At 35.2% G+C, this 8,419-nt stretch overlaps 1 long non-coding RNA gene across 2 annotated transcripts; it reads right to left on the bottom strand.

Moving 5' to 3' along the window:
* Positions 1-4,237: 4,237 nt before the first annotated feature.
* LOC121320458 lies at positions 4,238-6,133 on the bottom strand. Of its 2 annotated transcripts, none has more exons than XR_005950854.1 (3): positions 6,115-6,133; positions 5,730-5,788; positions 4,238-4,325 (listed from the first exon to the last, which is right to left on the bottom strand). It is a non-coding gene; the product is annotated as an uncharacterized LOC121320458 (long non-coding RNA). The 2 variants fall into 2 exon arrangements; XR_005950853.1 differs by lacking the exon at positions 6,115-6,133 and adding an exon at positions 5,892-6,105.
* Positions 6,134-8,419: the final 2,286 nt, after the last annotated feature.

The raw sequence follows: 8,419 nt of genomic DNA, 5'->3' as shown, positions 1-8,419 counted from the left end.
GAGTCTTATCATCTCTAAAGAACTTGTGCTAAAGAACATTCTATTCAAGTTTCATCATATATTTGGATTAGAAGCGCTTTTCTGTGACGAATCCTGCAGGACAGAAAGGCATCGTCACAACTGTTCTTGTTATGCATACCCAGCAGGAGGTATTAGATTAGTCTGACTTGAGTTTTTTTTGACAGTATACGTAAGCACTGGAAACTGTACTGTACACTCACCCTTACTTTAAAGTCTTCCAGTCACACAAAACAAGACTCTTACCTAAATGTCACAAGAGACTCTTGTGTCCAATGCTGCAATGGAAATAATGTCACTCCTGCTAGTTAAATGTGTTTATACTCTAATGTAATGGTTTATTCCTCATTTGTACCACGGTCACTATGTAAACTAACTTCCTTCTGCAGTGTGTATTGGTGTGACAATACAATAGTGAAAGGCAATGGTTTGAACACAGAAAAACAAAATATAAATGCAGTGATTGAATGATGCACTCCTGGAAAACCTAGTAAGCCAAAACACAGTGCCCTTGAAAAAGCCCTTCTGATTCTAAGTCTACAGGGGCTAGTGTTTCAACAACTCAGCATTCGGCAAAACCACTAGGAAGGCATTTAAACACGCACACACCGGACACGTCTACTGTAGCACTATCGGTAGCAATTTCACAAATTTGTAATTTTTGTAAAACAAAAACAATCCACACCACAGGCATGTAAGACATGACATCTGTAATCCAGTGGGTTACAAACAAAATGCGTGTGAAAAAGTGGATAATCTGTACCATTCATATGAGGTTAAAACAACCAGGCAGTGAAGAGGCAATTTTTTGTGCTGCACAACAGCTTATAGAATCATAGAATACAGCTGTTTGCCAAATGTGAAGACAACAGCTCAGAGGGAACTGTCTCTACAGCAGAGGTCATGGTAGCTTTTCTTTTCCTGCATTCCTGAAATGCACATGCCCATAATTTTGCATCCAATCCAAATATACATTTTAACACAGGCTAATAAACTCCAGGGATGTGCATTTTGGTACAGTTTTATTAACTTTTAAACTCTATGGTAGTTTAAAAAATATCTGTCTGTGTATAGATATACATATAAACACAGATACACTTTTTTCTTTGTTATATATACTAACAGTAGACTGATTCTCATGACAATGAGACAGGATTCTAAGCACCACCGCCTTCATCTACGTGTGTTTCACCTCCCACTCAGAATGATAAGAAATTGCTTTTGGTTTACTTTTTTGTGCATTACTACTGCTTGCAACTGCTTCAGTCACTGTAGTACTCGTAATCAGAAGTAGATGGCTGAGATGCAGATGAGCAATCTTCTTCATGAGAATCCCTTGAAGATGCTGACTGCTTAGCAAAAAAACTTCAGATTGACAATTGACTTGCTGTCAGCGTACACCCTGCACTAGGTATTAATTTTTATGCTTAAAAAAATCTGTAAGGGCATCCCTGTTAAACTAGTGTGTAAACTAACTTTAGCACAACCATGTAAACTGCAAAAATGAAATGAGAGTTAAAAGTAGGAGCGGGATGAACAATTCACGTCATTTGTCAGCTTTGTTTTAAAATTAAAAGGGACCATAATTAGGCTCAGGCAAGATATGAAGGTAAAAGCAAAGACTGTTTTGCAATTAACAGCTTTTTCTTAGTTTAATTATGAAACAGAATCAGCTAAATATGTCACCTGATTAAAAATAAAACCTAAAAACTTCAAGCCCTACTTGTGTGTTCGCATTTACTTTTTTCCAAAATACTTGTTTTACTTCTTAACAATGTGGATCTCTGTTAATATGGGGTATAACACATTATTTTAAAATAAAATAGTGCATGGTGGGATACTGTCGTATTAGTTTCCAATGTTCATTGCACTGCTAGGAACTGTAACGGCACTATTCTAAACTGACGTAAGAATCAGGCAGTGGCACTCAGAAAATGCTCAAAAGTGTGATTCTACCGAGGAAATTAAATTTGACAGTGAAAAAAACCCAACAAATCAGCCAAAATTGGGCAAAGAAAGCATGAAGCAATCTGTAACCTGCCTCAGTGGAGTGAGAGAGAAAATGGCAATATGTTACTGTGAGGACGTCCCTCTTCAACAGGAGGTGGGAGGGACTTTCCCCTCACAGCAGGGCCCTGATAGGGCAGCTTTTTTATAACTGCTCAGTGATAGGCTGTCAGAGAGGGCTCTTCCCAATTGGTAATGGTGGTCATTCAATTGAAAGGGAACTGCCTTTTTTTGCCTTTAGGCTTGTAACGTACACTTACATAACATAACAGTGCCATCTAGTGGCCTTATATCAGATTGCTCTATTAATATATTAACTAACAGTACAGTCATGTACAGTATAATTTACATGTGTACATTTATAGATACAGTTTTTATCATGGTTTAAATTCCATTAAAGCACTGAATGCTGATACCTACAGATTGATTAAAGAAAATGTTCTATAATATGCTAGCAAGCCAGCACAACAAAATGAAACAGGGAGCAATTCTTATGATCTGTCTAATGACGACTATCATTTTTCATAAAATAATTTTTGTATAAACAATTATACAGTACATATTAAAGGAAACTGATAAGAAAATATATAGTATAATTCGAAATGCATTAAGGTGAGTAATAAACTGACTTCATTGTGATTTAGCAGGTGGTTCAAACAATTAACAGCAAACGCCGAATTTATCTGTCTAATTCTGTGCCAATAAATATAAATCTATATAAAGGGGCAACAATATTAATCCAGAAATAGGACAACAGGTTTTTTTTTTATGCTGGGTTGTTTTTTAATAAATAATAATAATAATAATAATAATAATAATAATAATAATAATAATAATAATAATAAAACTTTCCCATAAGGTTATGTTAAGCACAAGGTCATGTTTATCTCTTTATATATAAAGTTAGTAAGATTAATAATCAAGTAAAATAAACACATAAATTAATTCATGATAAGGTGAGACGAAAATAAGTCTACACTAATTAATTGTATGAATGTTGCCTTTGACTTAAATTGGGGGGAACGGATGGCGTGTCTAATATATAATCCAGCTACAAATAAACAGACCCAAAGAAATATATTTCAATCACTTGACAGCCCTAATTATTAAGTTACATTTTTATTTTTGTATTTTAATTACATTTATTTACATTAAACCTGCAATCCTGCTTTTATTAAGATGTGATGATTAATTAAAATACTTATAACTGTGTCTGAATTTAACTTACCGCTATACATTTCAAATACTCGTACAATGTTTTTTCCCCCATGGTCCGTTATTTATTTGTCACCCTGTATAATGCTTGTTTTCCAGCATAGCGCTGTGGTTGGATTCTTTTTGACAAGACAAATCCATATATATTAGATATAGCTGCAGACAAACTATCCAGAAAAATCCTATCAGTGGCCTTTAACTTAAATATCTGTCTTTATAGCTGCAGACAAACTCGTCAGCAAAAGCCTCTCAGAACATAAATATCTGTAATTTTGCTGAAATTCCTAATTGTCTGTGCTAACATCATAACTGATCTGTAGCACTGTATCCATGTCTAAGTGAGACAGTGGAGATAAGTATAGGCCAGTGTTCTAAAAGCAGATGGATGAATCATCCGCCATGTCAACGCTACAGCTGCTGTCCAAACATTTGGCTGAATAGTGGTAAAACATTTTGACAGAAATACAAGATCAGGGTCGTTGACAGCAGTTAAGTTCATATTTGTTTTTAAAATGACAAGCTTGGAGCTCTCGAGTAGCGCATATGGTAAAGGTGCTCCACATGGAGTGCAGGATGTGCCCTATAGCCTGGACATTGCTGGTTCAAGTCCAGGCTATTCCACTGCCAAGCGTGGACAGAGCTCCCAGGGGTCAGCACGCAATTGGCCAAAGAACAAATATCCAGCAAGTACTTTCTACAGAGAACAATATTATGTAAATAGGTATTTAAAGCAAGCTAACATTCTCAGTAACATGCTACCTGTCCCTGTGGTTAATTATCTATCACACTGCTTCTTCTGACCTTTAGTGCATAATTAGACCAACTTTCTTATTAAATACATACAGTAGTTTAAACAAATGTTCAGAGAGCAAAACAACATCTTGAAACCAGTATTTAGTATTAACATTGCCTGGTTGCATAGGAGGCCTACTGCATAAGGAACCTTTAATCATAAAAGTGACTCTTAGTTGACTGATTAATTGTATGTGACAAAAGATTCAAGCTTACCCGTGGAATCATTGAGGCTAAAGGCTATTCGGACCGATTTATCAGCGGGTACCCTCGATGTGGTGATCATGTGGGCCCTAAAACCAAAGCAATATCTTTTGTTGTAATGAATATTTATATATGTATTTATTTAAATGATTTGTAATTACAATAATGGTAAATTGCATTCAGCGTTCACTAGATATCCATTTCCTTTTTTATCTTAGTCTCTCATATCCATCTCCATGTTAGTCTTTTTGTTACTTACTGAGACAAGAACCTCTATTGTCTTTTGTTCAAAAAATGGTTATAATATTGATATTAGGTATAAATATACTAATTCTATTTGTTCCTAAGCTATAAAAAAAGATCTGTACTTTGAGTAATTCAATCAATGTATAATTGTGCATACCTGTATACACCTCTGTCACTTAAATGTTTTACATTGTTCTGTGATTATTACAGTAGATGTGATCTGTCACTTTAGTTTTGAAGTGTCGGAGTTACCTTTCGCTGCTCCAGCTAGGTAGCGACCGACCGTTTTGGTTCTATGCAGGAATTTGATGGAAATAGATAACAAATAGACTCAGACCAAAATATAACAATTGAAACATACTAGCTCCCCATGATAATTGTTCCAAGGTTATAATGATTAAGACCTATGTTCAGTGTTTAAAAATACCACAAGCGTGTTTTTCTTTCACACACCAGGTTGTGTGTTAATATGCACTGGTCCTGATTTAAACTGCAGCAGGACAAATTAACACCCTATTTAAATGATAAAAAGGACACCCACTGTTTTGGTTAACCCTATTGCTGGTGTAACAGTATTCGCTCCACCCAGTGAAAGTGTTAATCAACAACGTAACTTCTCCGGAATTCCCTCAAAGATAACAAGGTTCATTTTGGAGAAGAAAAAAAAAAAAAAAACCCAACCAAAATCGGCAACTTGGCACAGCTAGGCTATAACCCTGTGCTCCCTCGACTGCATGACACCCTGCACACCACGTGGTTGAGCTTTTAGAGGTGAGCCACTCTGGGACCCCTTGATACCATTTAGTGATTAGTACTGAGTTTTAAAACTATTTTACAACCTAATTTTTATTTTGCTCCTTTTACAAACCAAATGTTACACTTTTTAAATATAATTGTGTTTCCTTTAATTAAGTGTTTTTTTTAAAGCACAGAGTGTATTTAGGAAGTTGAAGATCAACTCATCTTGTTAGGAATTATTTTGTCAAGCTCATTCATATTAACATTTATTAGGTACATTTCTAGATTTACTTTTTCCTTATTTTTAAACATTTACATATACACTTTAGGCTCATTTAACCAAATAAAACTATTTTACAACAAAGATAGGAATCAACATTCACCAACATTTTTGTTTTGGTTGTAATGCATAATATATATTTATTATTTAAGTTTGTTATGGAGACATGATGACATTAAAATAATACGTAGTGCATAGTAAGACCATGTTTTCACATCCATTATCTTACCTCACGCAGTTCAACTTCTGCACATGTAAAAACCAGGGCCAGCCTCTGTCTTGTCTACCCTTTAACAGAGAAAGGATTAAATAAAAGGTTGCACCTGCTGCACAGCCACAAGCTGTCAGTGGTAGAGAAGCAGAAACAGCTGTTAGGAGAGCATGGTGCTACCTGCACCTCCCTTAGGCTCCACACTCCCCAGGATTTCCTCCTTAGTTCTCTTGGGTCACTTTTACTCTTTCACTCCTTTCTCCTTTGTGAAAGTGTGGAATTTTTTTCCTGTCATAATGGCAACTCCAGAGCAGCAGGGAGAGAGTACCATGCAATATATTTACATTAGGCCGGCATGCAATACAAACAGTCCTTTACAGCAGAGGAACGTTTTGAGCATTACCCTGTCGGTTGGTTCCAGCTAAATGCTCAGATAGCATGACTCCAGGCAGCAAAAATGTCTATAGCTCCAATCAGCTAAGAGTGACATAGCCAACTTGGACCGGAGGCAGCTAATAACTATGAAATGATGCAGCTTACCAGAATGAGGCTCCCTGTTACATCACTGGGTACAGAATAAGATTTGCAATGCAATACTGTCTGGTAACATAGTAAACAGAAACAAACCAAGCAGTAAAAAAATGAATCTGTTATTTTAATAACTTTCTTAGAACTTGTAGAATTGAATTTTCAGAAAATCCCTTAACTACTGTCTTCAAATTTCTAGAGTGTGCTTCAAGATGGGATACTGATGCCAGTGACAATCAACCCCTGCCAAGGCTGGTAAGTCAAATTTAGAGCCATCAGTAACATGAAAAAGTAATGCTTGGACCAGGTCTTGATGTGTTCTGATTTGTACTGTACAATAGGGGGAGTTAGTTATACTTCACGATGTGTTATAAGAACTTTGCAACATGCAAGATAATTCTAATGAAAGAGGATTGATGGGAACAGATGAAATGGGTTTTTCTTGTCTGTTTAGGATTCTTACGCTACAAACAGCACTATTAGGTTTTAGAATGGTGTTTGCATCTTTTTGAAGATGTTAAGAGCTATGCTCAATTATGCTCATTTGCAATTTATTAACACCTATTTAATTGGGTTTTCTGGTGAAATTTGGCTGCAACGTTAAGTTAACAAGTTAAAGGGTACATTAATTTTATTTTATTGTATTACATGTTCCCATTTGTTGCTACAACTGTTTACGTAAGGTGTGTGTATTGTTTTAATTTTTTTTTTTTTACATTTTGACCACTTTTTAAAAACTTTTAAATTGCATTCCCTGCCTCAAGATGGCTTCACATGTACCTGCATGGACCTCTCAGAACTACATTTCCCATCATCCTACTGCTCACATATGTAACTCAGATGGATTTAACAGTGAGCAGGAGGATGATGGGAAATGTAGTTCTGAGAGGTCCATGCAGGTACATGTGAAACCATCTTGAGGCAGGAAATGCAATTTAAAAGTTTAAAAAAGTGGTCAAAATAAAAAGAGGTCCTTATGTACCCTTTAAGTCTAGCACCAGCAAGACACAGATGTTATTTAATTTTAAAATGATGAGCTCAATTTTTATCACAGCGCAAGACAATAAGGCTAAAGCAATGGTTGGGTACAATCAGAATATGCATTGTGAAGTGATTTTGGTACCAGGTTTTGTGTTCTTCCATACTAGCACTAGATGTTCAAGTTATAAATGCTAACTACTGAACATGCAATAAAATATATCGTTTTATACTTTAAACTAATAAGCTAAAAATGAACTTAAGTTAAAACTATTTATTGTTCTTAAATTAAAAAATATTTGTAAATTGTATGGTGAAAAAAAGTTTTCCACCTTTTATAGCTGAATGTAGTGCGTGTATGTGTAAAATAATAACACTATGTAACACAACTTTTGTTCCTGGGTAGTAAGTGTTATTTCCTAATTGCTTATGCCTCAAAAGTATAGAAAATGGCTATTATTCCCTACAAACTTTGCTTTTGTCACCAGGACAGTGATATTTCAAAATATCACTATTTCCAATGGGAAAACGGGCAAATTTGTGTCTTTTCGTTCACATAAAGTCAGAAAAAAACAACATATGAATCCAAATTAACATGTATTTATACTAAAGTAATACAAAAATGACTACAAAAGATGTAGAAGTGAATAGTTTTTCGAGATTTACAATTATACTGTAAATTTGCAAAGTTTGTGGGGAATAATAGCCATTTTCTATACTTTTGAGGCATAAGCAATTAGGAAAAGACTTACTACCCAGGAAAAAAAAAAAAAAAAAAAAAATATTGTTACACGGTATAATATAACATTTCACTGCAATATCGTTCTTCAAAGATTTACAGTACAGCAGTACAGTATTCAGTTTATATTGCTTTCAAGAGGTGTTAGGCACACGGCAATACACAAAGTAAACCAAGCCATCAGGAAAATTAATTTTAAAAAAGGGAGCTAACAGTTAAAGTGATTACTCACAGGCGCCCCTTGTAGGGGCTTACCAATAAATGACATGGTAATATTAAGTAGGACATGAAGATTCTGTACTTCACAATGTAGGCTTCCATGGTGGAGATGTTTACTGTAATGGAAATATTGAATGCTTGGTATATTATTATTAATATGTCAATGTCTATATAATGTATTGTAACAGTAGTAGTGCTATCACCCTGTGGCAAAGTGCCCTGCTCCTGTGTGTATTTTGTGTTG

Source organism: Polyodon spathula, chromosome 9 (genome assembly GCF_017654505.1).
Source record: "Polyodon spathula isolate WHYD16114869_AA chromosome 9, ASM1765450v1, whole genome shotgun sequence".
Classification (NCBI taxonomy): Eukaryota; Metazoa; Chordata; class Actinopteri; order Acipenseriformes; family Polyodontidae; genus Polyodon; species Polyodon spathula.
The sequence above is the reverse complement of the archived record's forward strand: the minus strand, read 5'-3'. Positions and strand labels throughout refer to the sequence as shown.